The sequence below is a fragment of the Myotis yumanensis genome, unplaced genomic scaffold, assembly GCF_028538775.1.
Source record: "Myotis yumanensis isolate MYYU_CA2020_CCGP unplaced genomic scaffold, mMyoYum1.0.hap1 SCAF_2, whole genome shotgun sequence".
Lineage (NCBI taxonomy): Eukaryota > Metazoa > Chordata > Mammalia > Chiroptera > Vespertilionidae > Myotis > Myotis yumanensis.
Genome location: NW_027223753.1, coordinates 5,080,932 through 5,101,283, shown reverse-complemented (window position 1 = coordinate 5,101,283; position 20,352 = coordinate 5,080,932). Strand labels below are relative to the sequence as shown.

The 20,352-nt window shown below is 60.4% G+C and overlaps 1 protein-coding gene across 4 annotated transcripts in view; it reads right to left on the bottom strand.

Annotated features, from left to right (window-relative positions):
• The window catches only part of SPSB1 (splA/ryanodine receptor domain and SOCS box containing 1), a 63,210-nt gene that overhangs the window by 36,455 nt on the left and 6,403 nt on the right, over positions 1–20,352 (bottom strand). The window contains exon 1 of one of the 4 annotated variants that reach the window (XM_070404027.1): positions 12,088–12,165. The exons of the other annotated variants lie outside the window; for them this stretch is intronic. The gene's annotated coding sequence lies outside the window, so the exon portion shown is untranslated. Of the gene's footprint in view, positions 1–12,087; positions 12,166–20,352 lie in introns of those variants that run through there. 4 annotated transcript variants of the gene reach the window in all.

Here is a 20,352-nt window from a genome sequence, read left to right as displayed (position 1 = left end):
GTGTTTTGACTCAGAGCATACGTCTTTCAGATTAACCAGCGCAGACTGACATGCAGCAATGAGGAAAGCCCCTTAGAAGCAGCCGGCGGGGTGACGGCTGCTGCCAGGGAGTGGGCGGAAAGGGACTGATGGGGGCTGGCGAGGGGTGGGAGGGCCGGGCAGCTCTGCCCAGCGGCTGCCTCCCAGCGCCCTCACTCCAGCCCTCCAGGCAGCCCCCCGCCGGGGAGAACACTGCCCCCGGCAGTCCGTGACCCCGGGAATCGAGGTCCCACCCCACCTTCCCGGCTGTTTGACGGCCTTTAGCCACTGTTCGAGGGTGGTTTGGGGCAGCCACCCGGGCACCACCCACTGACTTTCGTGGGCACTTGAGGCGAGTCTGAGTGCTTGCACGGGGGACGTCTGGTGGCGCCCATGGCACAGGGCAGACACGGGGCTCAGAAAAGTGACGTGAGCAGTGCTGGGGCCGACCAGGTCCCAGCGGCCCCCCGGGGTGACGCTTCACTGCCCAGGCATCCCATGAGCACCAGGCCCAGCAGCCCCCAGGAGGGGACACAGACTCAGCCCCACACGGAACCTTCCACCCGGCCCCTCCCATGCTAGGGGCTGCAGGACCCCGCCGTCTGCCCATCCCCACCTCCGGGGAAGACGGGATACAGGAGGTGCAGGTGCCCGACGAGCCTCAGGGACCCCGACTCCCCGCGGCGTCTTCCCTGATCCTGGGACAAGCCAGGGCAGACAAGGGGATCCAAATACACCCCCCCTCGAGTTTTTATGGAGAAAAAGAAGTGCAACCACAGGGAGCTGCGTGCCAGCCCAGGAAGAGGCCACCCAAGCGAGAGGCAGCTCCCGGCAGCGGCTGCTTTTAGCAACACGCCCTGCGCGGCCACCACAGACCTTCGCCGGCAGCTAAAAGAGGGAAGTGAACGAAGCAGCTCTCCGGATAGCACAGAGGCTGCCGGGGGCCAAGCTAATGATAGGTTTCAACTCCGCCACCCAAATTTGTCCAGACGGAGAGGGGCCTCGCAGAGCGTGAGGCCGGGGAGGAAGCCGGAGGGGGCCCCCCAGCCGGCTGTGCCCAGCCCACCCTCCCTGCCAGCCTCCAGCCTCCACACAGAGCCCTCGCAAACCACCGGGTGGCCCTTCATGAAACATGAGGGTCACCTTGGCAAGCTTACCGAGTGCCTGCTGTATGCCAGTGTCAGAGGGCCACCTCGGGGACAAAGACCAAACTCTCGCATATGAACGCCTTTTATGACCTGGTTCTGACCACGATGGTGGCCAGGTTCCCCACTGCCCTTCCGGCTGCAACACACAAAACACAGCATCCCTAACAAGCTGGGGTGGGCACCGCACTCCCCTGCCCGGCCCCTGGCCTCTCGTTTTGGTGATGCCCCTCCGTTTTGACTTGGGAGACTCGCTCTTCCCACTCCTGGCCCCGGGCTGTGTGCCTACTCTGTGCGCCAGCTCTGGGGGCAGGGATACGCCTCAGTCCACTGCCCTGGGGCATCACCCACCCATAGCAGGGAGTATGCAGGCCAGTCAGAGCCAGTCTTGGGATTTCTGACAAATGACCTTCTGAGAAAGAGGCCCAAAACACGGAAAGCAGATGCTGAAATAGAGAGGCAATTGCCAACGCCGGAGTCTGAGCCCCTGGATCCAGCCACGCCTGAAACCCCCTTGACTTTTTAGCTACTTACAGTTCAGCAAACCAGTCGCCCGTTGAAGGCTGTTTGGATTGGGTGTCTGTCCCTGACAACTGGAAACATCCTACCTGACTCGAAGCCGAGCTTTGGAAAGACTTCACTTTTTTGCTCATGCTGTTTCTCCCACCGGGAACTCTCGGCTTTCTTATCAGGCTTTTCCCTAGGGAGCTCTGACCCTGGACTCGGGTTCCCCCTGGAAAGCCTTCCTGACCTCTACCCCGCATCATTCAGAGCCTCTGCTCTGTGTCCTTCACACCTGTGTCTGCTTACCATTCATTCACCCCGTCCTCAAATATGTGCCGAGCGGCTCCGCCCTGCCCCACGGTCAGCGGGGAGCTGCTGCGAAGGCTATTTTCTTACCTGTCTCTGCTCCTGGAAGGCAGGGACCAGGTTGCCCCAGCACCAGGCCCAGAGCCTGGCATGCAGAAGGCACCAGATAGACAACTGCTGGAGGAGGAAGGAGCAATCCTGCCTCAGGGTGGCACGCCTCCTCCAGGGCTGCATCGTGAGTGGGTGCTGGGGTGGAAATCTAAGCCCATCAGAGGGTGAGGCAGACCCTGTTGGTCTTACCTCAATCTGCCCAGAACCCAGCCATGGGCTGTGGGCAGCTCTTGCTCACCCTCATCCCCTCACTGTCCCCCCGGTCCCCAGGACCAGACTCCGCTGCCCGGGCCCCCCAATGTTTCCACTCAGTGAAAAGCAGATGTCCACAGCGGCCCACAGACCCTTACAGCCCCACCCCCTGTGCCTCCTCTCCCCTCTCCCCTCTCTCCTCCCTCACTCTGGCCTGCCTCACTGGCCTTCCGGCTGTTTCTGGCACATGTCAAGCTCCTACCCCAGGGCCTTTGCACTTCTCGGGCCCTCTGCCTGGTACCAGGTGCACTGGGCCTGGGCACTCAGGCGGCTGTTGCCTCATTTCCACCACGGACACCTTTCCCGGCCACCTTACTTTACGTGACAACTGTTCTCTGTCGCCAGCATTCCTTCCCGGGTCCCACTCAGTTCCTTGCCACAGCACTTTCCCTACAAGATGCTCACTTGTCCCTATAAGAACACGTGTTCCACGGGGGGGCCTGCGACAGCTCCTGGAGCACAGCAGGTGCTCAACAAACGCCTCTTGAAGGAGTGAGTGGCTCCTTCCATCCCATGAAGCCACTTTGAACCCCGACACGCTCCGCAGAAATGCCACCCCCACAGAAGCAGGGCCTCGGGCTCCCCCTCCTACGCCAGCTTCCTGAAGGGGTAATAGGTGTCCACCTGTCTGTCCCTGACCTGATCTGGACTCTCCCCCGGCTGATCTGCAGCTCCTCTGCCCCAGGTCTGCCCGCTGGGGCCCCTCATTCCTCCATGTGGCCAGACTCACTCCTGCACACCCCAAACTGCCCCCGGCGTGTGGGGCCTCCTGTGCCCAGAGGGCAGGGCGCAGCCAGCCCCTCACCTGCCCCGGAGCCCTTTCCGGGAAACCAGTCCGCAGGGGGGCAGAGGTGGCTCCCTCCCGGCTGCGTGCGGAGCCGTCCCTGCGGCCCCTCCCACTCGGTTTTCCAAGAAACAACGTGTCTGTCTGGTCCGGACCAGACAATGCTGGCCCCGAGGCACACAGAACAGACTTGTCCCAAACATGACCGTCTGGCCCGGTGGCAGCTCTATCTGCGAGGTTGACGGTCACAGGAGTTATCTCCGCCGTGAGCTGCGGCTCTGAGGCGGCCCGGCTGTTCCCAGAGAGTCTGGGCGCCTCCTCCCTCCGGAGCCACACAAAGTTCCCTTTATGGGAACCCGGCAGCCGGCACCGGCAGTTTCAGCCTCAGGGAAACCCAGGTTTGGGTTTTCTCCGAGGGCACAACCAGGCCTTTGTCTTGCCTTTGCCCCATCCCCACCAGCTGGCTGGCCGGCCTCCCTGTCGAGTACACAGCGTCCAGGGCCCAAGTCCCTGCAGCCAAGCCTTCCGAGGCTGGGCACAAAGAGACACCACAGAGGACAGCAAGGGACGCGCACCCCACACTGAACGCGACCCATGCCCCCCACCGAAACCTCACAGAGGGCCCACTGTGTGCTGAGCAACCGAGTCGAAGTGGAACCTGCCACAGAGGCAGGCGATCAATGGGATGACAGCTCATTCGGATTCAATTCCTTGATGCAACCAATCGCTGTGAGTCCCACTACGCACCTGCCTGCAGGGGCGAGAAGAACAAGGTACTGCCCACCTGGAGCCCATTCCAGCTGCATCAGGTGCACCAACTTGCTGAGAAAAGCGTGAACGTGCAGGGATTGGGCCCCTTACATTGGCACACAAAAGGGGTACGGCCTAAAAAAATCTAGAAAAAAATGGAAAAAAAAGAAAGAAATGAAACGAAACAGGAACTGGGACCACATGGAGCGAGCAGGGTGCCCCAGGAGGATTCAGAGCTCAATTCCAGGGGCCAAGAGGAGACGGTGACAAGCCTGCAGGCGCCCCCCTCTTTGGGGTCTGTATGCTGGTTCTTCTTCTTGCAGGAAAAGTCCCCCCGACTTCCCGCTGGCCACCGGGAGGAAGGGTCTGAGAGGGAGGGAGGGGGAGAGGGAGGAGGCCCACAGTCCCATGGCCCCAGGGTCCCGTGGACACGGCCCCGCCATCTGTGGGCATCTCAGCAGAAACCCACGTCTCAGCACCCTGGAAGCCCAGCTGCGGGACGTCCGTGGTGTGGACGTGGCATCGTCTCCCTGAGGCCCAGGCGGCCTTAAGGATCTGCAAGGGCCACTTCTTCCCCAGCATCTGCCCAGCTGGGCTCTCGGCCCGGAGGACCCTGGGGCAGCCGGAACCCCCTCCTGGGAGGAGACGGGCTGTGCTGTGCACGGGTGGATTCCATGAAGACTAAGCGGGAGCCCGAATTCAGCCTCCACTGCAGACAGGGCCTCAGGCGCGGGTGAGGGGCCGCTTGGCGACACGATGTGGACCAGGGGTCCTCAAACTTTTTAAACAGGGGGCCAGTTCACTGTCCCTCAGACCGTTGGAGGGCCGGACTATAGTTTAAAAAAAAACTATGAACAAATTCCTATGCACACTGCACCTATCTTATTTTGAAGTAAAAAAACAAAACGGGAACAAATACAATATTTGTATTTGCATGTGGCCCGCGAGCCGTAGTTTGAGGACCCCTGACCTTCAGGGTCCGCCTTGGCGCCTGGGCTACGGGCATCTTCCGAGATGCGCCGTGATCTCTGCCGACAGGCCCTGGGGGACAGCTCCCAGGCCAGCGGGGCAGAAGCGGAAAACCCCAGCGATTCCGTGGAAGAGACATCCGCCGCTGAGCGCCAGGCAGAGGGGCTGGGGGGCCGGAGAGGGTCCAAGTGCAGCCGCCACCCCCCTCGGCGCTGGCCCAGCAGGAACCAGCCTGTCCCATCTCGCCAGTCGAAGCCGCCAGCGCCACGGAGCGGATAAGGTCGGGTGCTCAGACAGAGGGTCAGCAGTGTGGGTTTCCCCTCTCCAAGACGGCAGAGGGGAGGGGGCGCTGGCAGGACGGTGGGCGGCCCCGCCGTCAAAGGCCAGAGCAGGGAGGGACGGCCACCCGCTCCCAGACACTCACTGTCCCTGCACAGCCAGCATCAAAGAGTGACGGCCAGACACTGTCACCACGGGGAAGGTCACGTGTGGGTCAGAGCCGGCGGCACGGGAAGGGAGTGAGCTCTCTCCGAGGCCCATTCAGGAACCTCCCTGCAAGCCCAGCCGTCTGCGGCAGCCAGACAACAAAGGGAAGGGGGAGGGGAGGGCTGAGGTGTCTGATGATCCCGCACGTGCTCCCCTCCATCACAGGGGCCCCATGGCTGGGCGGCCGGAGCAGGACCGAGCGAGCTCCACCAGCCTCCACCGGCCAGCCCCGCTGACCTCCGGGTGTTCTGGCAGTTCAGCCTCGTGGGACCCAGGTGGCCCCGGCCTCCCCAGCCTTCAGCACAGGACCCTGTAAGCTCAGCTCTCGCGGGCAAGTCTGCCAGACCTCCCACGGCTTCCTCCCACGGCCGTGACGGACACCCGTCTCACCGGGCCTCACTGAGACGCCCCTCCCCGCCGACCATCAAGTCAGGACTGTTATATCCTGTTTGCCAACAGGTGAAATCAGAACACAACTGGGGAGGCTAGCGAGCGGGACTGGGGAAAACCTGTGGGGGTGAGAGGCAGGCAGGGGCGATGGAGCCGACGACCCGGGTTCAAATCCCAGGCCTGACCCTTCCCTGGCTGTGACCTGAGGTTTTTTTGGGCCTCGGTTTCCCCACCTGCAAAACGAGGACAACCACCTTATCTGTCTCAGTTTGTGTGTGTGTGTGTGTGTGTGTGCGCGCGCGTGTTTCTGAGACACAGAGAAGTTTTATTCATCACGCCTGCTAACACTCGTACTGACGCGGACCCGTCACAGAGAGAGGCGCAGGCCGGGAGCGGCGGGGCGGGGGCGGGCTGGCATCGAGCACACAGTCGCCGTTCAGTGAGGACTTGTCACTGTTCCTCAGATGCCAGCGTTTAGGACAGCAAACTGACAATCAGCCACTTGTTTCGGAGATGCTAATTTTGGATGTCACACTACACTTTGAGCCATTAAGGGCTTCATTCCTCTTTGTGGTTGTTGTTTTGGGATCTTATTTTTATATTTTGGGGTATTTTTTGCCCCCAGTGGCCTGGCATCCCCCTCTCCCCACAACAGAACAGCATTCCTGTTAAAATTCCCAAGACGGGCAATTCCAGCGTGCAGAGGCTGATGGGACATCGCCGGGAAGGAGAGGAACGTAGCCGTCGTCCAGGGATAACATGTTCCTCCATTAAAGCCATCAACATGCGGACCCTCGCTTGCTTCCGGGTGGTGCTCTTCACAGATTCCCCAGCAGCTGAGCCAAAGAACAGGAGGATTTGACCGCGCCCTCCGTTAGGGACAAGGATGGGGGTGGTCCCCTTTAAGAGGGGGCTCCGGGACGGGTCGGGGCAGCTCTCAGGGTGGTTTTAAGGTGAGACGATGCTGTGCGCACATCCCGGGGCCTGGTCCAGGCTGAGTACTCGCTCAAGAGAAGCTGCAGGGACAGGTCCAAGACCGAAGGAGGAGCTGGGGCCCCAGGGACTGCGCCCTGGGATCTGGTTCCTTAATAAAGAGCCAATCAAGGCCCTTTGGGAGTGCGGGGAGAGCAGGAATTGACTCTCTGCCCAGCGCTATTCCCAGGCCTCTGCCCATGGGTACAACAGGCACATCGGGGCAGCTCCCTGGGGCGAGGGGCTGCAGCGGGAAACGGGCAGCTTGGGCCCAGGAGGGGCCGCACGCGGCGAGCACTCGGTCAACAGTGCCCATGGGCATGGCTCTTGCTGCTGCTGCAGGCCCCAGCCCCGCGCTGCCCCCAAACTGCCCCCCAGGTACCCGCGGAAGCCGAGCGGCCTCTCCCAGGGACTGGGCAGTGTCCGGGCCTGTCCGATGCCCCCATCCTGTCTCTCCGACTCCGTATGAGTCAGGTCTTCCCTTCACTCCTCGGGCTGGCCCTGGAGTCAGTGGCAGGTTACAGCGACGGCTGGGGCAGCTTATTACCAACAGCGCCCCTTCCTCTCAGGATGGGTCCCGGGCGTTCACGGGGCGGCGTTCACGATGTGGCCACCGCTGTCCCCTCGCTGGTCACACGCTCTCGCAGGCTCCCTTACTCCGTCCGGGCTGAACAGTAATGTTCACTGAAGCTCTGAGGGCCGAGCCCCTGAGACGCCTCTGGTGGGTACCAGGGCGATGACGAGCAGGTCGGGCAAGTTTAGACAGAGGGGTGCAGGCTCTGCCTCTCCCGGGCACCGCCCGGTGCTCGGAGGCCGCCCGGGCCGTCCAGGAGATTTGGGATTTCCCCCCACACGCTTCCTTTGTACCGAGTTCCGGCTTCACCCTCCACACACCACCAACCCAGAAATGCGACACAAAAGAATCCAAAAGAACCGGCTAAGCCCGAGGAATGTAAATGTTTAAGGCCCGGCCTGCGAGGCTCTGCAGACTAAACTAAGGTTTCAGAGCTTCTGTCCGCGAAGGGAGTCTGTGTGTGGCGGGCAGGGGGCAGGGGGAGGAGGGTCAGAGGCAAACTGGGCCGCTTCCAGTACCTGCAATTACACCGCCGCCTACTTCAGCCCCCGTCCCACTGCCGGGGCCTGGAGAGCGTGTCAGACACAGGAGTTCAGAGATGGGGCCAGAGCGGAGGAGAAGCAAGAGGTCTGTTTAAAAGGGGGAAGGTCTCCCACGGGGCCGTGGGGAGACCCCTCCCGCCACACACCAACCTGTCCTATAATTCCGTCCCACGAAAGCCGGCCTCAAAGACGCCCGTGACGGAAACGAAAAGTCCCCCACGAGGAAACATGAGACACAGAGCCCAACCTCCAGGGCCCCTTCAAAAGGAAGGTCCTGGTCAGCCAGAGTGGGGGCAGCCCCTCGGGAGGTGCGGTCAGACCCTAACGCTGGGTAAAGTGGTGGCTGTGTGCCAGGCGCCGTCCCAGGCTCAGGGCGGCCGGACAAGGTGGATGGAGCCCTGCCCTCGTGGAGACAGTTAACAGACAACCGTGAAATATGAGCTGCCTGGTGAGAGACTCGAACTTTTCCACGTCCTGAAGAGGCTGGCATTCATTCATTCATTCATTCATCCATCCATCCATTCAGCAAGTTCCCACGGAGCCCCCATGTGCCCCAGCCATCGCGCCAGGTGGGCACCAGGACCCACCAGTGACAACCCACGTCTCTGCCCCGCAGGACGCTTCGGCGACTCCTAGTACATCCCCCAGGATGTCCGCGGAGCCACTGAGCACGGGGACCCACACCCCCATCTCCCTCGGTGACGTGGGGCAAACCCGTTTCTCCTGCTCCGCTGCCTGAGACACTTGCCAAACAGAACAGGTGGGCGCACGCTCCCCCGGGGACCCAGGGATAAATGAGGAGCACTGAGCGAGCCCTGTGTGTAAACCCCTCAGCAACAGTGCGCCCCAGAGCACCATGGCGAACGGGCTCTCCAGGGCCTCCCGACCAAATGGGGAGCAGGGGCACCCCATGTCTGCACACAACTGAGGCAGGGCGGGGGGAGGAAAGGCAAGAGGAGGGTGAAGCCATGTGGCTGGGGGAGGGAGGGAGGGAGGAGGTGTTGCAGATGGAAGACAGACAGACACACCTGCCCGCACAGGGCAGCGCTGCCCAGAGACCCTGGGTAGCCCTCCCACCGCCTGCCTCATTCCTGCTGCCACCCCCACCCTTCCACCCCCCACCCCCCAGGACAATGCTGGCACATCTGGGTGCTCAGGAATATTGCAGGAGCTTCTGCTATGAACATGTAAGAGGGCGGCAAAGAGAAACCTAAGTTAAGGGGGCAGCAGGTGGGGGGGGGGCAGTGCCCAAAAACAGGGAGAAACAGACACCAACCAGGACATGAAGAGCCCCTGGCGGGGGACCCCAGCCCTGTGCTGAGCAGGAAGTCCAGCTGCCACCCCTGGATTCATGCACTCCATGGGCGCGAGTCTGTGAATCCCCGTCCTCTCTCCTGAGGAGTGCCCCGCCTCTGACCCCAGGATCAGGAAGGCAGGTGTCTGCCCGGCCCAGGGCCAGGCCCAGCCAGGAACCTCCCAGGAGGTTTGGGCTGGATGCCTGCAGACAGGAAGGGCCCAGTGGGTGTGGACGTGGGAGCTCACTCAAAGGGGCTGTCCTGTCTCTAACCACCAGGCTGGCCAGTGCTTCAAGGGGTGGCCCTACCACCAACACACACCCCCCGCCGATCAAACCACACCAGCCACACCTGGGCCCTCCCGTCACCCCCCCCCCCCCCCATCCCCATCCAATTCCCCTCTGCCCCTGCTGCCCCGGGGTCCCTGCTCACCACTCCCGGTGGACACCTGGGGCTGCCCCACGGTAAGGCCTCCTCCCCATCCGTCATCAGCCACACTTCACCGGCCCCTGACCCGAAATGTCCCCACTGCCTCCTCAACTCGACTTCAGGGGGGAGCAGCCGCGGTCCCTGCCCTGCAACATGGGTCTCATGCCCACTTTAAAAAAAACATTTTTTAAAATTTTTATTGATTTCAGAGAGGGAGAGGGAGAGAGAGCTAGAAACATCAATGATGAGAGAGAATCACTGACCGGCTGCCTCCTCCACGCCCCATACTGGGGATAGAGCCTGCAACCCGGGCATGTGCCCTGACTGGGAATCGAACCGTGACCTCCTGGCTCATAGGTCAAAGCTCAACCACTGAGCCACACAGGCCGGGCTCACGCCCACTTTTATAGATGTGGAAACTGAGGCTCAAAAAGGCCAAGTAATTGTCCGGGATCCAGGTCGGAGCCAGAATCAAAACTCACGCTCCTCCCGGGATGCTGGCGGCCGGAGGCGGAGGCGGAGGCGGAGGCGGCGGTGGCCGTGCGGACGAAGAAGAACGTGGAGGAAGGCCTGTGGGCCACGGCGAAGGAGGCCTCCCTGGTTCTGTCTCCCGTCCCCCCGCAGCCCGAAGATGCCGGGCCTCAGGCAGGGCTACTGCCAGAGGGAGAGAGAGAGGCCGAGGCTGGCGGGCCAGACAGCAGAGACGGCACAGGCGGAGGGACCAGCGTGGGGTGGCAGCCGAGGCCTGAGGGTGACCCAGCCAAGGAGCCAGGGGTGCACCGTGGGTCTCTGGGTGCCCAGGTCCACCTTCGCCCCCGCCCGCTGTCAGCCGGACCCCACGGCCCCCCCTCATCAGCCACAGGAAATGCCATCTGTGTCAGCCCGGCGCTTCCCAGAACGAACGCCACGTTCCCCCAACCTGCCCGGAAAGGGAGCGTGAGTCCAGCTGTTTCCTGTGGCCCCCACCTGGCTCGTCCCGGAGCCCAGACTGCCCACCGCTCCCCTGGCTCCCAGGGGGCCGAGAGCCGCGCACCCCGCCTGGGCTCTCCAGGCCGGCCCCAGGCCCCGGGAAGTTCCAGAAGAGCAGGGCCTAAAACCCCACCGAGGCCACGACAGGGCGGGACTCCCCTAGGTCCCTGCCCGTGTCCTGTTTCCTGTCGGTGCGCCGCCCCACAGGCCGCCAGAGCAGGACAGAGCCCGCACTCAGAGGCCCGTGTGAGCATGTGGGCCGGGTGGAAGGTAAAGCATGAAAAGGGCCGCCAAGGAGCTGAGCAACTGCAGGGCTGAAAAAGAGAAACCGGTTCCCACGCCACAGGAAATCAGTTGCGTACAATTTTGAAACTGCTTTCCCTACTTGGTGGCCTGTAAAACTCTCTCTCTCTCTCTCTCTCTCTCTTTCTCTCTCTCTCTCACACACACACACACACACACACACACACACACACTCTTCTCCCAGATACCTAAACTGAAAATCCTGGAGTCATACCGAGTTTTACAACGATCTTTATTAAGTGCTTACTACGTGCCAGGTACCATCTAAGCCCCTAGCGACTTTGCATGCCCACAGGCCCTTCCACCAGGGACCGCTCTCTTCCCTTCCTCCTCCCCTTCTAGTTCTTACACATCCCAATGTCACCTCTTCCAGGAAGTCTTCCTGGATTCACTTGCTGAGCGTAAACCCTTGTTCTCATCAAAATCCTCCAGACCTCCAATTGCCTCTCATTGCTCTACCTTGGGATAGGTGATGCCTAAGATGATCTTGTTTGAGAGTTAACTGTAGATTTGCCCTCTTCCCTTCCAGAAAGCTCAGGAAGCAAGCTCTCAAAGGCCAGGATGAAGGATTAGAAATTCCAAGGCATGTTCCCTCCCCAGAGCAGGAAGGAAATGAAAGGTGAGGCCCCACTGCACCGCAGGCCTAGGATCCCAGGTATGGGAAGGACTGCCCCGGACAGCTCGCCCCACATCAACCCCTTTACCACCCCCATTTCACAGATGAGGACCTGAGGCCCAGGTCACAGGAGTAGGAAGTACCAGAGCAACACCCCAGCCACCTGCATCTGCCTCCCCAGCCAGGCTGTACCTGCTCCAGCCAACACACCGAGACTAAATACAGCGTCCGGGGTGGCCTCCTCCAGAGAAGAAACCCATAAACCAGAGACGTCACACACAGTCTGCCTGCTGTGCTCTGAAGGGGTGCAGGGGCCCTAAGATACCCACACTCTCCCAGATGTGTTGGTAAAGAGTGATGGCCCCGGCCCCCCAGGGTCCCCCCAACCCCCACATCCAGATGCCTGGCTTCGAAGAGGCCCCAGGACCCTGTCCAACCCGACTCCAAAGTCTGCTCTGCTTGGCCAGTACCCACCCAAACCAGTGTGCTAACAGGACCTGGGAAGACACACATGTGCACACACACACATACCCGCAGCCCTCGTTGTCCCCTGGGGACTGCTTCTCCTCCCCCGCAGCCCCTCTCCCCCTCTCCTTTCCCGCCCCCCCACCCCCCCACCCCCCCCACCCCGAGAATGTAAGGTGCCTGGGTGCACCACCATCTCCAACTCACCTGAAGCAGGCGGCGCATGCAGCTAGCTGGGAAGTGTCTCCTTCCAAGCCCAGGCCCCTTGGGTGGTGAGCGAGCCCAGGGAAGATGGGGCTGGTTGTCTCATCGGGCACCTTCCCCTCCCCCCTTCCCCCGCAGCTCCCCAGTCCCTGCCCTGCCTGGCAAGGCTGCGCAGGGAGGAGCACGGGCCCCTGTTCCCCCTGCGGGAACCGGTGGCGGTGGCCACTGCACCTCCCTGACCTCCTGCTCCCGTCCCCACTTGCAAATGACTAAGCGATTTCCACCTCCGAGCCTGCCTGCCAAGAGCCCCGCTGGCTGCAGAAGCGGCCCAGGGTGCCCAGACCGCACACACTACAACCCATAATTGGCGAGCCCTCTTCTTGGGAAAGAAAACCCCCTCCATGCTTTGTTTTGTTTTGTTTTCCCCTTAAATGAAACAAATCCACCCACGTAGTTACTGGAAACCCGAGCATGTGAAACTGAACCGTTTGCAAAGAGAATTTAGTCAGCAGCGCTGTGAGCCCAGGAGTGGCCCCTTGATGGGCGGAGCCCCCGTGCTCTCGAGGTTCCCATCCACCCAAGAGGGGAGTGGGGTGGCCCCGACCTCCACACCACCAAACTGCAGGACATGCCCCGGGCACGGGTCAAAAGGAGAAGGGAGGCCCGTGGGGAGGGCAAGTTCGCCGGCACCGGGTCGAGGGTGCATTGCACTAGGGGCCCGGCAATGGTTGGAAAGCCTGGGCCCAGGAATCCGACCCTCGTTGGGACAAACCCGCGCCATCCAGTGAGCTGAGCCTCCCCGAGTCTCAGTTTCCTCATCGGGAAGATGGGGCACCAGAACCTACCAGGTGGCTTGCCAGGATCACCAAAGACATCCACACAGCACTTTGCGCCTGGCCCCCAGCAGCAGCCCTGAGTGCTGGCTCCGGAGGGAGCTAAGAGGGGCGGGGTCACTGTCTGGGGGCTCTGTCCCCCAGAGCCCTGACCCCCTGGGTACAGTGGAATTTGCTGAGTTAGTTCCCAGCTCTCCTGCTCTCCCCGGGACACAGCATGTGAGGGGGGAGGAAGCCCAGGCCCGGTGCCAGCAGGTACAGGTCTAGTCCCAGCGCCCTGAGCCTCCAGCTCTGTGACCCTCTGGGCTCCTTGACCTCGCCCTCCTCATCTGTACACGGCGGGTCCAGACGGTTTATTCTGCGTTGTTTCTTTTAAAACAAACAAACAAAACCCATACTAAGTTATTTGCCAACATCTCTTTTAAAAACTGGATTCCTGGCTTCTCTTAGGGGGAAAAAGAAAAGGACACTATTAGTGCCCTGGTGCCACTCCTCCAGGTAAGCGAGGCCGCCCCTCACACAGAACACGGGAATTCTACTTTGCCACAGTCCTCCCCCACCCCTATAGCCTCACCCCCACTGTTCGCTTGCACCTTCTTCCAGGCCCCTTGGGGCATCTGAGTCTGCGACCCAGTTTAAAACCCTAATTTTACTCAGAAGCATGACATGAACCACTTTTCACTCGAAACGTTCACAGGAAGTGTCCCTCGGGGAGGTCACTGAGGTCTGACGCTGAAGGCTGATTTTTCTCGCAGAAAAACAAGGCGACGTAAGAAGACCTACGCCCCAGTCTGGCCGAGGGAAACCCTACGACGAAGCAGTCATTTTCTGAAATTCTTCATGTGGTTTACGGGCCGAAGAGTGGCAGCAGGTGCCCAGTCCTGCCCTCCACTTCCCCGACTTCCTCCCTCTCCTTTGGCGTCTGAACCGGAAGAGGGACCTCCCTCTCTGGACACACAGGAGGTGGGCAGGGGGGTCCAGGCACCGCTTCAGGCGCATCTGGGACACGGAACGGGGAGCCCCCAGCTGTTTTGTTTCTTGGGGGGCCAAGGGAGGCAGGGTCAAGAGGAACACAGCTGGATCTACTCACAGCCCAGCAGAAATACTGAAAAATGTCAAGTGGACATTTGAGGGCATTTCAAGTTGTCTTGGTCACTCCTGAAGGGAAAAACACAAGACTCAGAGCCTCCAGTCCTCCTGCCTCCGCAGGACACTGAGTTCATTCACCCTCCACGGAGCGCCTGCTGAGGGCCAGCCACTGAGACGCGGCAGGGGCACACCCCCATGGCATTCGACACCCGCCCCCCCCCCCCCGTGGGATCCGCACCCCCCCTGACACCCACACACCCGGATCACAGAACTGCTGCCTTTAGACCCATCCCCGTCCCCACCACATCACGAGCCTCCTCGCGCTCAGCGGCCATGTGGGGCAGTGGCTCAGAGCACACACTGGGTCTGCGTCCAGCTCCACTTGGTGGCTGTGAGATCCCAGGCCAGTGATTTGACTTTTGTGCTTCAGTTTGCCCATCTTTAAAATGGGCATAAGAAGCTCCACTCAACAGAGCTCTTGGCAGCGCTAAGTAAGGTAAGAACAATGCCCGCCCGGCACATTGCAGGTGCCCAAGAAATCTCAAGTGCACGGGACTGAGCCCAGGAGGGACAGGTGGGCCTTGTGCACAGGCAACTGGGGACACCACGGCTTTGGGCCCGGCTTGGGACAATCGGCACGCGAGGTCACCGGTCACCTTAACTTCACACCCTCCACCTGCACCGCCTGCGATAGGGGCCCTCCCGAACGCTCCTGCTCCAATGCGATGGCCGGCGCGCGATGGTCCTGTCCTCACGGAATGCAGCTCGGGGGCTGCTCCCCCAGCGACTCCATGGCCACACCTGCCTACATGGCCACCAGCACTTCGGGGTCCCGGCAGGGCTGCACCCCCGGCCCCGGGCCCTACCTGCACACCAGGCTTAAGTTCTGAGAAGCAATGAGTTCTGATGGTGCTAGGGTTGCCCAGCTGGACACAGTGGACACGTACAACGGTAGCATGTGAACTGCAACGCTAGAAAGGAATCCTACATTAGCGCCTGCTGTATACACGCCGAATCCCCAAGGGACAGTACCCCATTGCTACCCGCCCAGAAAGGTTGGTGCTACCCGCCTGGTCTTACTAGAGATTCAGGGGAAACACTTACAGCGGACAAGTACCGGGTCATGGCCAGGGATCCTCTATCCCGGTGCGTCCTGACCCTCCGGCCTCAGGAGAGAAACCCCACCCCACGTTTCTACTCTGTCTCCACGGCGATTTCCCCGGCTGGGCCTGAAGTATGGCTTGGCCGCAGAGAATTCCCTATGGGGCTCCAAACCCGCCTTCCCAGGAAGAAAACACAGAGCACACTCCGAACCCCAAAACCTGGTGGGTAAAGCCACATGGCGCTCAGCACCCAGCGGCTCCGGCAGAGCCACCCTGGGTGCTGCCCGTTCCTGAAGCCGAGTGGGGAGCGGGCAGAGGCAGGAGTCGGGAGAAGACTACCCACCCCCCGCCTGCCTAGGAAAGTGGTCCCAAACGTTACTTTTCCCCCAAAACTCACTTTCAGTAGTTCAAACACTCCCCCGCGCCCCAAATTAAGTCTGATACAGAACTCTACCCCCTTAAAAAAATAAGATCAGAGTTAGACTGCGCTGGATCCAATGCCTGTCTTCCCACCCGGCAGGGGTGGGGTGGGGGGGACGCAGGAGGCAGGCGGCGCCCACACGCAGCTCCTCCCAGAGCCAGGCAAGCTGAGGGGGGCTGGCATCCCTGGAAGCTCGGTGGCCCTCGCCAGAGCTGCCCCAGAAACCAGGACATGGTTTTAAACCCCAAAGCTGCCCGGCCCGTGTGGCTCAGTGGTTGAGCTTTGACCTATGAATCAGGAGGTCACAGTTTGATTCCCAGTCGGGCCACATGCCCGGGTTGCAGGCTGGATCCCCAGTGGGGGGCGTGCAGGAAGCAGCTGATCAATGATTCTCTCTCATCATGGATGTTTGTATCTCCCTCTCCCTTCCTCTCTGAAATCAATAAAAATATTTTAAATAAACAAACAAAAAACCGAAGCACGAGAGCCCCGACTGCCCCTTTCTGGGAGGTCGATGCCGCCCCTGAGCCCCATCTTCCTGGAAAGGAGGCCATCCGTGGGCCTCGAGGCGGTGGGCGAGGAGCCCCGTGCGCGGGGCGGTGACGGCGTGCGGCTCCCCATACTGCTCTCGGCTCTCGATGGGCTCAAAATTTTCCATGAAAAAAATACATGTAAACACTACAGCAAAGCACCACCTCAGAGGCGGTGAGACACCCCCTGGGTGGGAAGGCACCCAGTCATGGCCCAGGCCTCTGCTCAGACGTGGCCTCCCGGGTCGGGGCTGTCTGGGCGGCTCAGCGCAGGCACCGCGACGGCCCAGACAGAGCGGGCATTCACGGAATATTGGCTGAAGGATGAAGGAATTTAAAAACCCTCTGCCCGAGCTGTCTAGACACCCCTGAGTGTGACTCGATAGTGAGGGCGACGGGCTTTCTGGACCCTGGAGGGCAGGCAGGGAAGGGGGACCTGTTGGTACAAATCAGTTCAAAATGGGCCCCACAGGACACAGCTGGAGGAAGGGGACCTGCCCTTTGAACATCGCATCTCTCCAAAGACGGGAAGTTTTGTGAAGGGGATCCTGACACTGACACATAATTTGACGTAATTAGAACACGTTTCACACCCACGCTGACACTTAGGATGATTTTCGAAGCTTCACACTTGTGGGGACCTTTCTCATTCCAGCTTCTTAAAGTCTCCAAACTGAGAGGCAGACCCCCCTCCCTCAGGGATCCCCCCACCCCCATCTTCAGGGTAATCCAGCAGCGAGGCTCTGACCCCCAGGCCCTCCTGACCTCTCCAGGGGTCCCTCCCGCTGAAATCCATAGAGGGGCCCTCGAGAACCGGCCTTGCACAAAACCCACCGTGCTCTGGACCCTGTGTTTAACCTCGGGGTTGCTCGGGGCTCCTGGGACCCACCTACGAGGCAGGCCCACCAGCATGGCCATTTCCTGCCTGGCCCTCCCGAAGCGGGTGTGGGGCCATCCGGACACTCCCCAGCTCCCCCTGCCCTTGCAAAGATTCAGAGCCGCAGGGTGGCACCACCCCAGCCAGAAACCCCAGCCTCGGCCAGACCTACAGCCAAATCACCAAGCGGATGGTTACGGATCTGCCGGGAAGGCCCCCCGGAGCGTCCAGGCAAAGGGACCGGGGAGTTGAGTTGGGGTTGCCAAGGGAGACAGCCAAGTGTTTAACGCAGGAGGCACAGGCAGGTGGAGATGAGCCACAGTCTCAGGAGCAACTTTTGGGGTGAATGGGTGGGAGAGGGATGCAAGGACAACCCTGTACCCACTGACAACCCCAGGGCCTTGCATTCGAGGCGCCCCTGCCATGGGCAGCCTTCCTGTGATCCTTCTCATGATGGCCAGTCCCTCCTCCCGGGGGTCACTCGGCCTCCATGCCCCCCACCAGGAAAACCCCAGCCTGGAACACACCCTCCTGAGCAGCCAGCCCCCCGAGGCCCTCCGTGCCTACCCAGCACTCCTGGCAGCGAGCCAACGTTTCCTGCACACCCTGCCCTCCACCTGCTCCACTGCGGACTCTCGGGCTGCTCCACACGCCTCCAGAGTCACGCTGGTAAACAGCAAGTGCCCCATAAACGTAAGTGTTTGACAGTCACAGCAGAAAGGACGCAGGCTGTGGAATCAGGCCAACTACACCCTCCACGCAGCCCTGTCCCCTCCTGCAACTTAGAAGATGCCCCTGCAGCTCGCGCCTCATCCACAAACAGCCAGGCAATACCTGACTCACAGGGCGGCTGGCAGGACTAGAAACCCATCGACGGGGTGAGCACTGGGCCCGGCACGCGGCAGGCATTCGAGGAAGGTTAAGACCATTTCTGGCGAATCATATGCAGAGCAGATGGGAGTGGAGACCCCTGAACTAAACGGCAGCCAGAGGGCGGAAGGGGAAAGGCAGAAAAAGATGTGGGGGGCGGGGGGGCTCCAATGACCCAGGGGCCGATGTTCCTCAGGGGGTGACTGCGCAGGTCTCCTTTCTACAAGCTGCCCCCCAACCCGCAGTCATGGTAGCGTGGCTCTGGGGCCCCCGGGCCAGGGCCCACTGCTAGAATGCCGGTGACTGGTCAGGGCGGGCAGAGAGCGAATGGCACGATTGCTGGCTGACACTGGTCAGGATGTCACGGCCTCGGAGACCAGCAGGAAGCTCTGGGTCAAACTTCAAATGACCAAGAGACAGTCCACCCCCTTCTGGGCCTGACCGGTCTCAGAGAACAGGTTTGGGAATGTACCCTAAGAGCAATGGTCACTGCTGATGAGCTTTCAGAAGGGAGCTGACATTGCCAGGTATTCTTTTTTTTTATTGATTGATTTGAGAGAGTGAGAGAAATATCGACTTGTAGTTTCACTTATTTCTGCATTCATTGGTTGCTTCCTGTATACGCCCTGATGGGGAATTGAACCCACAACCTTGGCATATGGGGACAGCGCTCTAACCAACTGAGCTACCCCGCCAGGGCTCCCAGGTGTTCATTTTTATTTTTTTATTTTTTATATTTGTATTGATTTCAGAGAGGAAGGGAGAGGGAGAGAGAGATAGAAACATCAATGACGAGAGAATCATTGACCAGCTGCCTCCTGCACACACCACACTGGGGGGGTCGAGCCCGCAACCCGGGTATGTGCCCTGACGGGGAATCGAACCTTGACTTTCTGGTTCAGAGGTCGATGCTCATCCACTGAGCCACACCGGCCGGGCTCCAAGTGTTCATTTTTAAAAGATCATTGGAAAAACATTAAAACAATGAGAAGGATTGCTCACTACAAGGGGAAGGGGCTGGGTCTTTGGCGGCGATGAGGGTGAGAGACAGGCAGGTGTCTGCAGTTCTAGGTGGACGTTTTGGACAAACGGTCCGAACCACGCGGGTCCCACCGCCCAGCGGCCCTCCCGTGAACCAGGAAGGGCACCCCAGCTTCCTCCTGGGAAACACCGTAATCTGAAGCCGGGCACCAAACGTCACAGGGTGGGCCATTCCATTCCGGGGAAATGCCCAGAGAACGCAAATCCATAGGCGGCCAGCAGACGGTGGTGGGGGCTGGGGCGGCGGCGTGGGGAGCGGCTGCTTACTGGGTACAGGGTTTCCCCTTGGAACTGGAGAGAGGTGGTTGCACAGCACCGTGCGTGCCCAGCTGTCCCTCGGTATCCACAGGGGATCGGTTCCAGGACCCCCTGCGGGTACCAAAATCCACGGATGCTCAAGTCCCTTATGCAAAATGATGCAGTATTTGCATATAACCTACACACAGCCTCCCGTCTACTTTATTTTGTTTATTTTATAGATATCTATATATAGATATTATTGATTTCAGAGAGGAAGGGAGAGAGTGCTAGAAACATCAATGATGAGAGAGAATCATGGATCGGCTGCCTCCTGCACGCCCCCTACTAGGGACTCGAGCCCACAACCTGGGCATGTGCCCTTGACCGGGAATCAAACCCAGACCTCCTGGTTCATAGGTCGACGCTCAACCACTGAGCCACACCGGCTGGGCCTCCAGTCTGTCTACTTTAAATCACATCTAGGTTACCCATAATGCCCAAGACAGTGGAAGTGCTGAGAAAATAGCTGTTATGCTGTATTGTTCAGGGAATAATGACGAGAAGAAAGGCCTGTATGTGTCTGCACAGATGCAGCCACAGTGCACGTCAGCAGCCACGTAACTCCCCCCAAACCTTCTCACCCTGCGGCTGGTTGAATCCACGGATGCGGAACCCGGGATACAGAGGGCCAACTGCACTAAAGGCCACCGAACTGTCCACTTTAAAATGGTTCATTTTAACGTTACGGGAAATTCACCTCAATTTTTAAAACCCTCCCTAATGAGCCCACGGCACTGAGCACATCAGCAGGTGAAGAAGATTAAGCGCCCTCCTGGAGCTGAGTTCCACTGAGCACACTAGCCCCACTGCTGCTGGGAGCCACCATGTCCTCACAAACCTGGGGCCACGCTGTCCTCGCGCCCTACGTCCAATTAACCCCCCCCCGCCCCCCCCCCCCCCCGCGGGAGGACGGCATCTCCCCCCTCTCCCCCCATTCTGCTGTGCCCAGAATGCTCACTGGGTCAAAACCTGGCTATTTGTAGTGAAAAGGTGCTAAGCAAACACTGCAGGAAATAGCATCCACCACAGGGAGGCCCAGGGTCCCAGGGATCCCGCTGCAGGGGCCCGAGGCCAGGAAGGGGGAATACTTGACAGGAAAGAGTAATCACCCCGGAGGCCCTGAGCCATTGCCCTGAGGAGTCAGGTCAGAGCTCACCCTCCAGGAGCATCCCCTGCACCCCAGCCCCTCCCCCCACAGGTCCAT